We start from the raw sequence: 18421 nt of genomic DNA, 5'->3' as shown, positions 1-18421 counted from the left end.
TTTTCCAGTGAATTTCTAGAGCTTTTTATCATAAAGTAAAATGTTATAACCATTTGTAATATATCCAAAAACTAACTGTTTCGATAAAAATGGAGGCAAAAAAGAATTCATGAACTGAGAAATAACATGCTTTAGAAGAAGTTAAAGCTTGGAGATTTGGTAGTTATAAAACGTTCTCTCAGACTCCTTTATTGCTGTGGTGTATTTCGGTACGAAAACTTGATATTGGACACAGTGTTCTACAAAGTATTCTTTGCACCATAATCTTTCCCCTCTCCTGGTTTGCAATTTCAGAGTTTTAATGGTGGGTGAGAACCAAGAATTTAACCACCGAGAGAAAGCTCGAGGCTTGAGTGAAAGAATGCCATTGAGGACATTAGATGTTGCCTTTAATGTTTTAACAAACATATCGGGGTCAGATTGCTGCCAGGAATACTCAGCGGCGTTCACTGAAAGATGCTTATGAAAGAGAGGAATGGCTGAGTTTTCCAGCTCCTGAAGGATTGCACAACATTTCCTATGCTGGATAAAAGGCCCAGAAGATATCCTTCCTAATGTTTGGGGTGTTGTGTGAGGAGTTCTAGACCTGGCTGTATAATGAGTGGAGCGAAATATTTTAGTAGGGCCTCCGGGGTTTTCAAACCACAGATTGAGGACCCCATCAACCCCTTCACTGCGGCGGCTATTCCGCCACAGTGCTAAGGGGGCGGGCGGAAATGCGGCGGGCTCATGCTGGTGACGGAACCGCTCAGTCACCAGCATCGGTTGCGCTGTGCTTATGATGGAGCGGTTCTGTCATGGCCCCGCCCGCTCAATAGAACGCTCAGCGCAGGCGCTGAATTCACACCGCGCAGGAGCGTCGGGCGGGCCATGACGGAACCGCTCCGTCATCAGCACAGCGCCACCGCGGCTGATGACGGAGCGGTTCAGTCATCAGCAGGGGAGGGGTTAAAGAGGACAAGGTTTTCATTCATTGTAAGATTCGAAAAAATATAGGACATGTAGTTTAGAAATGGGAGAGTTCGGTCAGTGATATATCTGGACTAACTGTGCGGATAGATTTTCTATTGTAGAGGACACCCCTGGCCTTCTCCTGACAGAGAATCACTGTTGGGGAAGGAGACCTGAGGGCAAATTTACAAGCCCCCACTGCAGCGCTTTTGCACCACGCAACGTGATGCAAGAGGGATGCAACTCAAAAAGAGATTTATGAAGCCACCAAGGCCACCTTGTGTGGCCATGCATGGTTTCTTAAATATCGAGTAATGTAACGCAGCGCAAATAGCTGCGTTGCATTCCTCTGCGCTAGGGAGGCGTTTCCATGGGTGATGCGTGGGTGTTCTAATGCAATATCCATGGATTTTGACGCATTCCCAGATTTACAAGAACAGGTCATCCTGGGAATGTGTCAAAAAGATACACCTCCCAGGAGAGGCGTAACGAGGAGAAATATCTTTATTTCTCCTTCTTTTCCTTCTTTCTATGTGTGCTGCATTCTGCAGTACACATAGAAATCGGAAAAAGCTACTCGGGATTGTTTTTGTGCCGGAATGTGCCCATTCCTGCACAAAAAACAATCCTGCATGTAACACAGGCACTCTTGCACCATGGTGCAAGGATGTCTGCATTGGCACTAGGCAACCCATTGTGCGCCAGTGCAGAGGAAAGGACAGGGACGCTTCGATTCTTTTAAATACGGGACATTCCTGCATTTCTCTGTCATTATTATTATTATTATTATTATATTTATTTTTATAGAGCGCGCAGCTACCCGGAGGTTTCCCGGCGCTAAAGACATTTTGAGCGAAAATACAGTAGGGGGACAGAAGGGTTTATAGGAGGATTATTGGTTGAACAACCATGTTTTTAGGTTCCTACGGAATTGGAGGTCATGCAGCGCAACAAGGTGACTTGGTGCGTAGCATGACTTTTTTGTAAATACGCCCCGGGGTGTAAGTCACTCTGATAGTTCCCCTCCCTCACCCCCAACACAACCTGCTCTCTCTATTCAGATGATTTTGTAATTTGTAGGGAACAAATGAAGTAGCCCTAGTTTCATCTCCAGGGCGCACCAGGATTCGGTTATGTCTTTAGTCTTGAAGCTCAGCCGGATGTTTGCCCTCTTAGCGAATGTTAAACATGAAGGTTACTGACTTGTGTTGTCAGAGCATGCATAAGGCTAAGCAGGGAGCAGGACATTTAAAACAGATATAAAAGGCACAATCTGGGAGAGAGGGTGGAGAGGATAGAGGCCGGGCTCGCCAACAGGAGATGTTTTATCAAATGAATAAGTCAGACACATACACTAGCCGGGAGCCACAGATGCAGGGGCACAGGTGGATAGCGGCGATCAAACGCGGTCAGATGCAGACAGACTTGCCTTTGGCCTACATCAAGTGAACCTCCAGTGTGGTATTGAGTGGACTTACATGTCCTGCGGGCTTTAGGAAATTTGTCTTTTCTGCGGTATAAGTGCTGGATTCTATATTTTTCCTGGTTTTAGAACTCTGCACTTTCCCGCCACTAACCAGTAGTAAAGTGCCTGTGCTCTCCTTTTAAATCATTGGATTCTCACCCACTGCACCTAGTTTGAGTGGGTGGGCTTCAGGCAATTTGTTAGTGGAGCACTTTACTTTGCGGGAGGGATTGTGTCAATATTAAAAATTAAATTGCCTTCTGGATCCTCTTGTATTTTTATCTGAGGTCCTTTAGCAAGGATAAAAACAGAATGATGTAACTGGGTATGATGGCCCAAGATATCAGTGGGTTCAATTTTGTGAGTGAAGATCCAGTGATGAAGCAAGCCACAGGGGTTAGGATCCTACAAAAACCTGTGGGTTAGGATCCTACAAAAATATCTAAGATATGCCAGGATCCCACCAACGATTTTTTGAAGCACAGGGATCATAGATTTTACATTTAGCTCTCGTGACTGTGTAGATTGCAATACATTGGGGAGACTGAGGGTACCCTTTTCATAGCTTCTTACTCCCCCCCTAAGCGTGATACATATTTCAATACAGCCGCAAACATGCAATTATAAAATACAATAACAGTATAAAATGCACCATACAATTATAAATGTAATGAATAAAAAATACAATGGATTTACATGTAGCATGACATTCTATAAAACCCCAAAACACTCATTGTACTAAAAATATAATCACAGCATTAATGGTCACGACTTTGATAGGCATTTGCAAATCTCCAATAACTAACGAACAATATCAACAACAATTCATCATGCAGTTGCTAAAATCAGGTACAGTAATAAAATGAATGATCCTATAACGGCTGACCTAAACATAGTGTAGTAAGCCACACAGAGTGTGAATATTTGCTTACAGCAAACACAATGAAGTCAGATGTGGTAGTGGGTAGACCCTCAAAGTCGGTTTATACGATTGTGTGCCCAAAAAGATACAGATTGGACGAATCTGCTTCCTCCTTGCTACTCAATAAGCTTTGCAAAAAAAAAATAGGTGTTCTATATACAAAGTAATATTTGCAAAGTGGATCAAAGCACACCAGTTGGTTGTGAAGAAGACCAGCTTGCTGTAAAACGTTTTATACGAAGTCTACCGTACCAAAATGTTATGTACAGTGTCTTCCCATGAGGTGGATAGGTCTCTTCGAGAAATGTCTCAAAGAAAGGTGAAGGTTTATGTTCCAGATATTTAAAAGTGAGACTCCCTCCAGAGCATCCAACTGTATCTTTCCCAAAAAACAAGCCCAATATAGCCTGTGAACAACAGCTTTTGCTGGAAGGGATAAAGATGTAGGATCCTTCCTCCATATTTCTGTTCCCTACATTACCAGCCAGGATTTTACATGGGATAACCAGGATACAGAATTTGTTTTGCAGGATTTTAACATTTCAAAGAACCACATCTTATAGTGAACCAATTAATCAATGGTCCATATTAATAACCAATACAAAAGGGGTCTCAAAGCAGATACGTTCTCAATTATGTGTAGTACTGCATCAAAATACAGTGGGAATAAAGAAGTACATTGCAATAAACTAAAAGAGACCTAACAAAAGGATTCTCTGCAATCGACAATGTGGCTATTTTTGCATAACCCCTTATCTCATCCCCCAAAAGAGATGCTGCTAAAAGATGTGTGATAAAAGTCGGATGTGGCCCCTGCCCTATTTTTCAGTAAAGAACAACTCTTCTCTATTTGAGTGCCCTACATTAGTTTGCTACAAATCTAAGTTCCCAATTGTCAAAGCTCTCACCTTCTCAATGTTTGTGTTACCTGTTAAGATTCAAGGCCATATATTTTGTTTTGGAGATGTTAATCTCCAAGCCCTTGGAATCACAGTAGCTTTTAAACTTAACTAAGAGATCTTAAAGACCTTTTTTTGTTCTAAACAGGAGAAGAGCATCATCTGTAAAACAGAGAGCGGGTATAGAAAATTCATTGAATTTAGGGGAGTCATGAGTGCAGGCCACCAAACATTTGAAGACTGCATCAATGTAGAAAGACAAAAATATGGGGGTAAGGACACAGCCTTGGATTACCCCTCTTTCCACATGCATGTGCTCACTGAGCTCTCCCTGGTTGCCCCAATGGACCTCTACATATTTATTCTCATGTAGTCTTATAATATCAGATGAGAGTGAAGTGGAAAGGCCCATTAGCTTGATGGACTTCCAAAATAAACATCTAGGAACTGGGTCAAAAGCCAACCTTAGATCAACAAGAGCCAATTACAAATGGCCCTAATAATAACAACATATTTCCAAAGAATAAGCATAAAACATTTTTTCCCAATTGTTCCAACTTTGGCTCTGAAGCCTGCCTGAAACTGAGATAACAGTTTGGTGTCAAACATCCACTGTTCTAGTTTGTTCAGAACTTGCCCAGCAAAAATTTCTAGAGGTTGTCCACTAAACCTATGGGTCTACAGTTCTCCGGAATGCCTTTATTCTCTTTTTAATAAATGGGGATTATTTCCGCCCCACACAATGAATCTCCAATCTCTGCCCCATTAATCAGAGCACTCAATAAAAGATTAATGTAGGGAAACCAGAGCTGCGCGTTATAGCGGAAAAGATCCCCTAGGATCTTTTCGGATCCCGAAGCTTTACTAAACTTTAAAGTATCCATTGCTGCCTGGGTATAAGCCATAGAAAATAACAGGAGCTACTTAGAAGCAAGTCCTACGGACTCAGTGAGAATAACGTTGTCAGTTGTCAGAGTATCCTCCAAAACTACCACACTGGGGCAAAGACTCTTGAAGTGATAAACCCACTGCATTGGTTGCATTGAACAATCTATCCACCGAGTACTCAGCCTACTACCCTGGGCAATTATATGCCAAAAAGAAGACCTGTATTTAGTCCCAGAAACCTCCAAAGAACCCTCCAGATAGCCTCATCCCACTCCCTTTTGCTTTTGTTAAGGATATGCCTATACTGTAATCTAGCTTCAGTGCTGAACCAGGAATTGTATTTCCTACCAACAGGCACTACAGATGATTGAGCGTGGAAAGGTTATCGAAAGAGCATCCTTAATTGCTCAAATAGTCAATGGTGTATTAGGGCTATAGGAATTTCATGTCCCAGGACATCCACACATGGTGCAAGCATTAAATAAAAAAGAATGTAGATCTCCATCAGAGTTTCTTGATTACCTAGAACCATAAGTAATTTGCCTGCTCTTTGAATATTACTCATTACAGCCTCTACTTGGTTTAAACTTCCATGCTCTGGATAGTTCAGCATCAAACATGGAATTAGACTAACCTGAAGTGCCCTATGATCGCTGTCAATTCTAGGAATGACTAAGAAATCAAACAACATATCCCACAGTCCAACATCTACAATTTTTGTTTTTAATCTAGCCTTCTTTTAGACCTCATACGTACAAAGGAGTGAGATCTTACTTGGTCAGATTTGGATCTGCTATTGCAGGCCAGCACATTAAGTGAAAGAGATAGTTGGACACGTTGGATTTTGTCTAATGTGTACGGTACAAACGGAGGATCAAGCAGCCAGATACCCATGGCTTCAGCTTCCTCTTCTGTTACCAAATATATACTCTGCAATGGTTCAAAGGTAACATTAAAATCCCCACCAATCAGAAGATGTGGCTTTGGGCTAAGATGGGTAAGATGGGAGTCGAGGAGGGTTATTGTTGGAGACTACTTATTGCAAAGAAGATGACATTTCTATACTGAGTAAAGATTAATCCTCAAGCCATATGCCCTGAAAGACATAATAAGCCCAATATCAGTCAAAACGTTAACATTTTATGTCACAATTCAAAGAGATGTTAACTCACGTGATGAGCCCACTGATGCTCGTCCCGCTGTTGTGGAGCGCAGTAATAAAATAAGTAATAAAGCCCTTTCTATTATGGGTTCAATTGCCCAGGTTTCCTGGAACGTTAGCATATGGGGTGCTAGTCACTAATTTGAGCCACTCTAGTTCATTTAATTTTGGACGTAGACCTGCAACATTCCGAGATTGTATTTTAAGAAGTTGGGGTTTATCTGTCTGTTGCGAACGATGACAAGACCTAGACAAAGATATAAATTTTGCTTTCTTTTGAAATATTAATAGAGGCATTGGAATGAGTTATAGTTTGTGGAGGCGGCTCCAATGAAGAGTTGAAATAACTGGTGTAGAATAGAAGGAGAATCAGTCAACCCAACAAAAGTGTTATCTGTATTACAAAAAGAGTCTACAACAAGATAAATGAGAAGTCAGTCATTCTCTTTCAATATTAGGGGATAGGATGTAGCCTTACGCTAGAGCGTTCGACCTCGAAGCTGGGGAACCGGGTTTGAGTCTCAGCAACGACAACATCCTGCGATTCTGGGCAAATCACTCAAGCCCAGATTCTGCGAAATCTAAATTGCGAAAAATACCGAATCGCAAATTAGAATTCGCATAATGGGATGCATCAATAAAAGCCAACCAAAAAAGCGATTCGCAGTCGGCCGCAATCGCCGATTGAGATTTCTGCTAAATCCTATAAAAATCGCAGAATCGCCAGTTTCCCATGGAGAAATTGCGATTTTGCAATTACCGAAATCGCAAATTGCGATCTTGCTAACTGCGAGACCGCAAAAACGGGAAGTTGCATTTGGAGCACAATGATGACATCACAACCAGGAAGTAGGCAGTTCCCTCACTCATTCTGAACACAGAGCTTGAGAGTGGAAGAAGCAAAGCACAGAGCTCCAACATACACACCCTGCAGCCTCACAACAGGACACACATCCAGATCCAGAATGTCTGGCAGAGAAAGAAAAATTAAATTTTCTGATCAGGAGCTCGAGTTCCTCATCGAGGGTATAAGCAGGGACCATGATAGGCTCTTTGGGAAGCAATCCCGGAAGGTCCCTGAAGCAGACAAGAGGCGCATTTGGCAGCGCATCAGGGCTAAGGACAACTCTGTCGGAGTCACCCAGCGCTCTATTGATGAGCTAAAGAAGAGGTGGAACAACCTCAGAGGCCGTGCCAAAGAGCGCATTGCAGAGAGGCTGGGGGAGCAACATGCGACCAACACACCACTTGAAGACATGGTGGAGGAGACCATCAACCCTGCAGCCTGCGTGGGGGTTACCCAGCTGGACACCTCCCGACCCACCCAACAATCTAAAGGTAAGAGCCATGCAACTGCGACCCATCCCCTAACAATGCCCATGCCCCCAGAGCTAGCCATCTGAAAACCCCAGTGATGCAGGACATGCACATCAGAAACGCCATATTGCATTGTGGGACCTGTAGTGTGATAATAGTTTCCGGATAGCCACACACAGCCAGACTTGTAAAGTGAAACATGTCCCTAAAGCCAGTCAGGGAATGCAAGCCTGCATGCATGTCGCAACTTCCCATGTGCACGATTCATATCATTAATCATGCACCCATTTACATCACAGGTGCTGCTGAACCACAGAGCACGGACAGCGAGGAACTCCAAATTGAGGAGAACACAGAGGACACCGAGGGAGAAAGCCATCCTGCCCCACGACCTGGACCTTCCGACACATCTGCACCAGTACCACCACCTCCCTATGCAAACAGGGCCACCCCTGCAGCCACAGGAGGAGAGCAACCACCCCATGCGTCACACATGGCAGTGGAACAGGCCACACCACCACCCAGGAGGCAGACACGGGGCACAGCCACTGTGCGGTCGCAGTCGAGTGGCCGGATGAGGCAGCAGGGCAATGTGGCAACACGGGCTGACCGGGGTCAACATGATCAGGAACAAGGGCTTGGCATCGAACGCCGGATGCTCGCTGTCCACCAGAAGCAGGCACGGCACATGGCAGCCATGCAGCTGCAGCTTTAAAAAACAGCGTGCAACGTGAGCCAGCTCACCGAAAGCGTGCAGGTGTTGACGGCTGCAGTGGGGGAGAACAGCCAGATCATGGAGTCACAGCAGGACATCACCTGCCGCCGCCACCGCCAGCTGCTGACCCGCCTATCGGCATACACCAGGTCAAACCACCTGATCGGGAATGCTACTTCCCAAATATCACGCCGGTCCTTGGCAATGCAATGTCAGATGGTGCAATGCTGCTAGGATGTTGCTAGGGCGTTGGAACGGGTCACAACTGCTGTCCAGAACCAGCAGGTATGTGGCCATGCCCATGCAAGGGGGGGATGATGCCAGTGAGGGCACCTCCAGTCTGAGCAGCCTGTCCCTGCCGGTGGTACAAGAACGACGCCGCAGTACCAGGCCCACTGCAGTATCAAGGCCTGATACTGGCGAGGTGGATGTGGAGAGGAGACAGGGCGCATCCGGCCGGAGGCGCTAGTGATCAACTGACTATTAGCAGCAGTGCCATGCTGAAGTACAAAGAAGGCATGCTTCCCAATAATGGGGCTGTATGACTTAAGACAGTTTTCATGTTTTGTGAATCAAAAAATGTAAAAGAAAGATCCTGTTTACATTATAATGAGAATTTATTTCAAACGCAAATCATATCTGATGTCATTATTTCATTTGGCATGCATGAGTGCAGTGTTGTGTGAGGGGTATGTGAGCACTTAAATTAATTCAGAGTGATGTTGTTGCGGTTAAGCATGGGCGGAAAATCCGTTTCGCTCGCGGATTTTGCGGATTTTCGGTAAATTCGCAATCCGCGAGATTCGCGAATCTCCCGCAAAATCCGCAAATCCGCGAGCAGCGGATTTTGCTCGCACTGCTCGCACTGTTCGCGTGAGTTCGCGGCTTCCCAGTACAACTTCGCGCCCCGCGAATAAGTGCAAAATTGCAGAAATACGATTTTAGCAAAACTGAAACTACTTACCAGGTTCAAAAGTTCAGGCTCATCATTAGTAGCCATTTCCTGTAGTGCTTCCTGAGGGGCCCCTCCAGAGTTCAGTTGCCAGTTGCAACTATTATGTGACCCTGCTCTGAACCTCAGAATAGTTACACATATGCCACAAAGGTCCTGAATTACAGCTAAGGGAGACAAGCAGGAGCCAGGCTGGAAGTTCAAATCCATTAATCAGCCCCTAATTCATTATTGTCAGTTGGGACAGGGCAGGTGTTGTAACTAATTTTGCAACAATGAAAGCACTTAGCAAGTACAAAAGATCACTAATCAGGAAGCACTAAGGAAGCAGGTGCCAGCTAAAAAAATATTCTGTGACACATTAATCAGCCCCAAATTAATTCAGGTCACTTGAGGCAGGGAAGGTGTGCTTGCGTTGCCACAATAATGTACACTGACTGGACAACCAGAGGGTGCTGTGATGAAACAGAGGGTGGCATGGGTGGGTCAGAGGGTGGCATGATTAGTCAGAGAGTGGCAGTGGTGACAGAGAGTGGCAGTGATGAAGAAGAGTGTCCCAAACAGGCTGGACACGTAGAAACAACAAGTTCACGAAACTTGCGACCAGACAGGTAAGTTCGCAATTTGCGAAAGTGTACAAAACCCTCGCGAACTGGCAGAAACCCGCGCAAACACACAAAAAAAAATCCGCAAATTCGCGAGAATTCGCAGATTTTGCGGATTGCGAGTTCGCAAATCCGCAAAATTCGCGAACGCGAGATTCGCAAAATTCGCCCATGCTTAGTTGCGGTGCCTGTGTCCTTCAGCAGGATTCTCTCCGCGTGCATGACGCACATGTGCAGGTGGGCGGTTGTCCCCCTCCGACTCACTGCCAGAGATCTCCACAGGTATCCTCAGCTTGATAGCAATATTGTGGAGTTTGGCACACACAGCCACGATGCGGCATCAGACCTCAGGCTGGTATTTGAGGGCCCCACCAGTCTTATGTAGGATGAGGAATCGGCTCTTTAACATCCCAAATGTCCGTTCAATGACATTCCTGGTGCGAATGTGCGCTGCATTGTAACGCCGTTCCTGTGGTGAGGCAGGGTTGAGGTATGGGGTGAGGAGGTACTCACGGAGGCCATAGGCGCTGTCACCTGAAAGAAAGGAGCAGAGGGTCAGTGCCTGTCATGCACAGCTACATGTGCTTGACGTACTGTATGTGGGCATGTGTACTTACCTAGGAGGTGTCCTTCGCCAAAGTCACCCCTGGCCAAGCGGGTGTGTAAGCCGCTGTGCCTGAATATGAAAGAATCATGCGTGTAATGGGTCACTATGTCGGTGATGATTGTCTTTGCATTGCAGACCATCTGGATGTTGAGTGAGTGGTACGACTTGCGGTTCCGGTATATGTATTCTGTCTCAGCGGGTGGGCAGATGTGGATGTGGGTACATTCAATGCATCCAATTTCATGGGGGAATTGCGCAATGTTGTAGAATTGAAGCTTTGTTTGATTTAAGTCCTGTTGGGTGGTTGGGAAGGTTATGTAATGGTGTATCCGGGTCAGCATGGCGTCCAAGAAACTCTGTAGGCAGCGGGACAGTGTGCTCTGGGAGATCCCCCCTGCAACTGTAACTATCCCCTGGAAGCTTCCGGAGGCCAGGAGGTGTAGGCAGCACAGGACCTGGACATGGGTGGGCACCGCATTGGTTCTCCTCGTTGGGTGCTGCATCAGGGGCTCAAGGTCTCGGATGAGCTTGGTTATCATTGCCCCATTCAGCCTGTATTTTGAGTAGATCTCCTCTTCAGTCTGGCCCAGGAGTGTGATCCGCAGCCGGAAGATGCGCTCCTGGATCCTGCGTCGGTTCCGGGCTGCAGCCTGGAGCCTTCGCCCCCTTACCACGATGTAGAGTCCTGGCATTGGGAATGTGCTCAAGCTCCTACTGTGTCTCCTTAAGTGTGTTTGTTTAGCCCCGCACCTGTATCTTGTTAGGATTTTTTTTTTCCCAACTGAACTTTATGGTTACCACCTGGTTTGATTTCTCCTTAAATTGCGCCTCGCTAATAGCGATTTTGGGTTTTTTCGCAAATTGCGATTATTGATGAATTTTCTTTGCGATTATTTTGTGATTTCGCAAATGATTTCGCAGAATCAGTGGAACATCGCTATTACAGAATCGCAAAGGGGTTTCCACGTTGATTCCGCGAATTAAATTGCGAACTCGCAAAGTATTTTTTGCGAATTCATAATTTGGTGGTTTTTACTATCATAAATTGCAGTAACAGCAATTGCGATCACAATAGCTGTTTCGCAACTATTGCGATCTCAATTTTGGTTGATGAATCTATGCATTAATCTCCACGTGCCTAACAAAAATAATAATGTGTGCATTTGTAAGGAAACTGGAGCTCGTGCAAAGCGCTCCGATACCCGATGCCTCGGGTCTAGTTTGTGCTATATTAAAACTCTGGAAATAAAAAAATAGGCAGGTGTGCTAAACTTAGTTAAAGGAATATTCTGCCCCAAAGTCACTACATTGTTTTTTTCTCGTGACAATTCATGATAGTGAGAAGGAGATATGCGAGTTGTAAAAGGACAATGAAGTTTAAGTTGAATTTTGAACGGAGACAAAGGTAGATCCCATAAAAACGTTGTTCTTTTGGGAGTCAGTCTTACCTTGCTTGCTCATCAAGCTTGGGGACAGTAATCATGTAAATCACAGAATGAGCCCTTCTTTTAAGGTTATCCCTTCATGCATCATGGCCAGGTAGCACATTATCATTGGAAGTCTGAGGGTACAAGATAATAGAGGTATACATCTTCCAACCAATTCACCAATGGAGGCTCGTGGGGGATCCAATGCTATAAACATGGTATTCTTGGTAAGGCCTATCCGCTACCCACACTTTGTGGTATTTGAGCAGGACCCCCTGCTTTTGTAAGTGATGCATTGCCGCTGCCATATATAGGTCCAACCCGCTTCAATTCCAGTGATGCAGGGCCTTCAGCTGCCCCCCAATATCATGCCAAACCTCGCTTGGCCGCTGCCAGTTTGAAATTACAAAAAAAGGAGTTTTGTCCTAGGGACGGGTACAAACATATTTGAGCAAGGAATTGTTGGTTCCATCAAGTCCTTTGCAGGAGATGGATTAGCACATGAGGCAGTGGTCTGGGTGGTAACCAGATTAGAAGAGTCAGGTGAGACTCTTATTCTGAGGTGGACACAGAATCGTCATTAGTATCAGATTTGGAGCGTGAGCCTTTGGTCTTCCGCTGAAAACAACAGGTTCTCTTTGTTGTTGGAGATTTAGGCTCTTTGGAGACAATACCTTTGTGAGTCAATAATGTTTCTACTTCCTCAATTAAGTCGATAATTTTGCTCAAAGTACCATTTTCATCTCCGAGTCTACGAGCCTTCAGTAATATAGAATTTAGAGTTAGAGACTCATGTGTTTTACGTTTGCTCATGGTGCCACAGAAGAGCAGAAATAGATCCAAATATGTTTAAACATTGATAGAACAAAAATGTGTCCAAGTATATCTTCAAAACTCAAACAAATAGAAATAGAATTCATGCCATTCGAAGCATGTTCAAGGGACAATAAATGTACCTAGTCCTTATATCTTCAATGTTTGTGGAAGAAGAACCAATGAGGGTGGACAAACCCAGCCTCTTCTGGGAGATCATGGGGAGGACGGGCCAGGGATTTGCTAGGGCACATTACCCGCATCGGGTTTAGAGACACGCTTTATAGCTCTGTTGATGCTGGTGTGTGGGCCTTCTTCCTTCTTCTTTTCACCCCTTCTTTGCAGGGGGCTTGTAGTCCCTCATGAAAGCACATCCCACGCAATGGGTTTAGTGGCTATCTTTATAGAGCAGTTGATGGTGGTGTGTGGGGCTATCCTTTCCGTCCTTCCTTTGCAGGAAGTGTTTCTGGAGCTTGTAGTCCCTCGTGAAAGTGCTTCCTTTGGAGTAGTTATTTAATTCTTGAAAGAAACAGGACTTCTGTGGATCGAAGATCAGGTAGAGTTCATGCAAAAGTTCCTTTTATATGGACTTGGGTTCTCAAGACCTATTGCCAGTTTGGAACACTTCAGCATTAATAAATATTGCTCCCAGATTTTTAGTTACCTTTTCCATGACTGAAGTTCCTGGAGTCCCAATGTGCATTTGCGTGAAAAGGGTGCAAGGTGCCACCTAGGAGCAAACATTAGACTATTAGACTAACCTAAATGGGCCCAGGTGACTACTCTGAACCTGACAGAATATGAATATATTTTCACTGACAAAACCATAGGATTCAGGGACGTTATAGTTAGTTGGACATTTAACTTGTACAAAACCAGAGAAATTCAACTGTTATAGTTAGTTGAGCTAACTATAACTCACACCTCCAAAATGCACTGCTGATGACGTCACATAATACAGCATTCATGACATGGTCAGTGACATTACTGATGACATCTCAAATGATATCACTGGTGACATCATCCATGTAATATTCTGAAGCACTTCCTCACAGCCTAATATAGCCATTGATACACCCACTCTAAAATACAGACTACCATTTTCGAAACCATAGCTACACCAATACCAATTACTACTTACAGACTCACTAATTCCTAGGACTACACACATGTCCACTCATTCACCCATACATTCATTCATTCACTGACTGTGATTGGCATGACCTCCCCTGTAAGGCCCTAGCACATTATAGGGCAGGGGGATTACAACTACCTTTAACTCAGAGGTGCAGAAAGAGTCAAGAGAGGTGTATAAACAGGCAGGAAAAGTGCAGAAACAGGGAACAGGGGTGCAGAAAGAGGCATGTGGGGTGCAGAAAGAGGCAAGTGAGGTGCAGAAAGAAGTAAGAGCAGTGCAGAAAGAACCAACAGAGGTGCAAAAAGAGGCAACAGGGTTATAGAAAAAGGTAGGAGGGGTGCACAAAGAGGCAGGAGAGGTACAGAAAGAGACAGGAGGGGTGCAGAAAGAAAGAATAGAAGTACAGAAAGAGGCAAGAGAATTGCAGAAAGAACCAACAGAGGTGCAAAAAGAGGCAAGATGGGGGTTAAGAAAGAGGTAGGAGAGGTGCACAAAGAGGCAAGAGAGGTACAGAAAAAGGCCGGAAGGGTGCAGAAAAAAGGAAGAGAAGTGCAGAAAGAGGCAAAAGGGTTGCTGAAAGAAGCAACAGCGGTGTAGAAAGAAGCAGGAGCAGTGCAGAAAGAGGCAAGCGAGGTGCAGAAAAAAGCAAGATCAGTACGGAAAGAACCAACAGAGGTGCTGAAAGAGGCAAGAAGGGTGCAGAAAGAGCAAGAGAAGTGGGAAAAGAGGTAACAGAGGTACAGAAAGAGCCAAGAGATGTGCAGAAACAGGCAGGAAAGGTGCAGAAACAAGGAATAGGGGTGCAGAAAGAAGCATGAGAGATGCAGAAAGAGAAAAGAAGGGTGCAGAAAGGGGCAGGAGATCTGCAGAAAAGAGCAACAGAGGTGCTGAAACAGGCACGTTAGGTGCAGAAAAACGCAAGAGAGGTGCAGAAAGAGGCAATGGAAGTGCAGAAAGAAGCAACAGAGGTGCAAAAGGAGGCACAAGGGGTACAGAAAGAAGGAAGAGTAGTGCAGAAAGAAGCAACAGAGGTGATAAAAGAGGCATGAAGGGTACAGAAAGAGGCAAGAGAAGTGCAGAAAGAACCAACCAACAGTGGTACAGAAAGAGGCTCTTGAAAGAGGGAAGAGAGGTGTAGAAAGAGGCAAGAGAGTTGGCTATGGCAGTGCGGGAGCCGTGCTCCCACCTTGCCATAGCAAACAGCAATGTACCTGGGGTGGGTACCGCAGGACATTGCAGGAGCCGGCCCTGGGTGGTGGCGGTCCCCATGGCCATTGAGGGCTCAGGGAGGGGGGCCGCCTGGCCCCCTCCCTACAGTTGCATAGCCCCAGGGAGGTGGTGGTCCCCGGGGCTTGGGGGGGTGACAAGGCCCCCTAATTATGAAGGAAGTCCCGGGGAGGTGGGGCCTGGGATGCCCCCCGCTTATAATTATTGTAAGCCCCGGGGAGGTGGCAGTCCCAGGGGCAGCATGGGGGGGTGGGACCCCCCACGGATTTATTCATCAAGTCCCAGGGAGGTGGCATCCCCGGGACTGCAGGTGGGCCCTGTGCCCCCCACATTCAATTAACTAAGCCCTGGGGAGGTGGCGGTCCCTGGGCCTGCAGGGCCCCCGCAGGACCCTGCACATTTTTTAGTGATTGCCCCCAGGACCTGGCCCACCTTGAGGCTTGTAGAAAACAAAGAGCAGGAGCCAGCGCTTCATTTTTTTAAAATAATTTTGTGCGGATTCAAGCACCCAGTGCAAATTGGGCTGACGTTTTAAAAATAATGTTTTTTTTGGGCCTGGGGATCCTTGTGGGACACCCTGAGCAGGCCTAGGGGGTCAAGGTGTTTCTACCTTGCCTCCTTTTCTTGTTTTAACCTTTTTTTTAACCTTTTTCTTGTGACTCAGTTACCAACACTTCCTGGTTTGGAGTGTTGGTAGCCAATTAGAATGAAGCTCGTGCTCGGGAGGAGTTGTGACTCCTCCACGGGGCTCAGATATATACATTTTTATTTTTTGAATTTCTCAGCAACTACTGAATGGATTTACACCATTTAAAAAAGGCACGCTTTCTAGACCAAGTCCTACCTTTTGCCAAATTTGGTGTAATTCTGTTCAGCAATTTGAGCTGTAGTCTGTTTCAAAATTCCTATGGAAATTAAAATGGAGAAAATGCGTTTTGGGACCCCCCTTTTTTCCTGGCCCCTGCTTGACGAATCGCCTCAAACTTTCAAGACAGAAGTTGACCTAAGCGCCCCATTAGTTTTGAAAATTTTGCGAAGATTCGTCAAACTGCGCCAAAGATATGGGAAAATCAAAACAGCTTTTCCTATGGCAAATAGGTCCTAACTGATTGATTGATTGATAGGCTTTATTTCGATATAAAAATATCATAAAAGCTTGTTCGAACAATTGTAAAACACAACATTTACAGCAATCACTTCCTAATTACACAAAAAGGGAAAAAAGGGAATAAAATGTTAAAACAGTTAAAACAAGAATTAAATTGACAGGGACAGCCTTCTTACACGAATCAACCATGTCCACTTTAAAAATTTTGAAACTCCGCAAACAACCAAAGCGAATGTGTCAGACATTAGAATGCATAGCGCCACTGTATGCTGGCGGGTGCCTAAAAGTCTACATAGGGGTTTGAGCCAGCGCCTCCTAGGTGCACAGTAATCCGGACATTCGAAAAGGATGTGGGCTACTGACTCTACTCGAGTGGGACAACGCGCACAAAAGGGGGAGATCTGATGAGAGGATTTCCATCGGGCAATTAGTTCACCTACAGGTAGGGTCCCCACTCTGAACTTAAAATACAGGGCCCGGTCAAAAGGGATGGAGATCATATCTAGATAAGGTTCATAAGCCACCACATCTTTAATCCTCACAAAGGCTACAGTGTAATTACAATGACGTGGATCTGAAGATAGTTTAGAAGAGACCTAATTCCAATACAATTTCTTTATCATGGCTTTCGGTGGGGCAGTTCTCGATGCCCACGCGTCACCGAGCCCTAACTCCACTAATAGCCATTTTACATCCCTCAACCATTTAATCCTGGACCAGCCTTCCATGGCCATGACCTCTGATAGCGCCTCTGCATAGGAGGCTAATTCGGGCACCCGCCACAACCGAGCCCAAAGAAGCAAGGGGCGGAGTTGGGCTTGGTCCTTAATCGATCTGCAACCTAGGTCCAATAGCACGGGTACTGTAGGTGTACTCAGCGGGAGGGCCATCAGATCTTTCAGAAATTTGCTCTCCGATTTTGCTAGTGCGTCCAGGTTGCAATTGCCCCACAACTCCACCCCGTACAAAGCAGCACTAACCCCTCTGGCTTTCTATATATCCACAACTGGGGCGATAGGTTTACGTATGGAGGAGCGTTGCTCTTTAAGTAATACACCAGCCACCCTTTTATGACTAAGGAGCATTTTTTGGATATGTGGGGTCCAGCTCAATGAGTCGTTGAGGCGGATGCCCAGATAATCGAACTCGGATACCCTCTCCAATGGGACAGAATTCAAAGCCGGGGGACGCCCAGCTTTTTTAGGCGGATTCATAATCAAATACTTGGTTTTGTCAGTATTGATTACCAATCCCCTTATTGAGCAGAACTCCTGAAAGCTATTCAGGAGACTCTGAAGCCCCATGGGGGTCTTTGAAATAAGAAGGGTATCATCTGCAAAGAGCAGTGTTAGGATCCGTTTACCCGCCAGGGACGGAGCATCCGAGGGATTTCTTAACAGATGCTCAACCACTCCGTTCACGTAGAGAGAGAACAGAGTGGGAGCTAGCACACATCCCTGACGGACGCCCCTTCCCACAGGGATCCTGTCAGTTTTTTCACCATTCATGCCCCATTGCACCTGCGCAAAATTGCCGGCGTGTAGTCTCACAAGGAGGGATAGGATATACGGAGGCAGCCCCAGTTCTAACAAAACCTTCCACAACTCCTCCCTTGGTACCAGGTCAAAGGCAGCCTTAAGGTCTATAAAGGCCAAATACAGACTGCCTTTGCCCAGCACCACCACCTTCCAGTACAAGAGAGCCAGTCTAAAGGCCTGTTCAATGGTCCCACTTCCAGAGCGAAATCCAGCTTGGAAGTCTGACAGCATGTTATTGTCGTCCACCCACTGAAGCACCCTCCCCAAAATCACCTTCTCTGCCACTTTTTGTGATGAGACTTATGGGCCTGAAGTTGGCGGGGTTGTTCCGACACCCCTTTTTGAATATCGGGACAACCTCCGCCCCCTTCCAGGATTCAGGTACAGGCGCACCGCTATTGATAGCGTTGAACAGTGACAAAACCAGCTTCCCCACTCCTTGGGGTTTGCGCGTAGCAGGTCGCCCGGTATCCCATCGGGCCCAGCTGCTTTTAGGGGCACCAATGATTCAATTACACCTTCCACCTCTCTAGCAGTGAAGGGAGCACCCTCAGTATCCCCTATACAGTCAGCTAGGCAAAAGGTGGTATGAGAAGCCTCTTCAATAGGGGTATAGAGGGACAAGAAATGGTTGAACCAGTTATGGGCTGGGATATTACACGTTATCAGGGTGCTGTCTGGCCTATC

Source organism: Lissotriton vulgaris, chromosome 9 (genome assembly GCF_964263255.1).
Source record: "Lissotriton vulgaris chromosome 9, aLisVul1.2, whole genome shotgun sequence".
Classification (NCBI taxonomy): Eukaryota; Metazoa; Chordata; class Amphibia; order Caudata; family Salamandridae; genus Lissotriton; species Lissotriton vulgaris.
The sequence above is the reverse complement of the archived record's forward strand: the minus strand, read 5'-3'. Positions refer to the sequence as shown.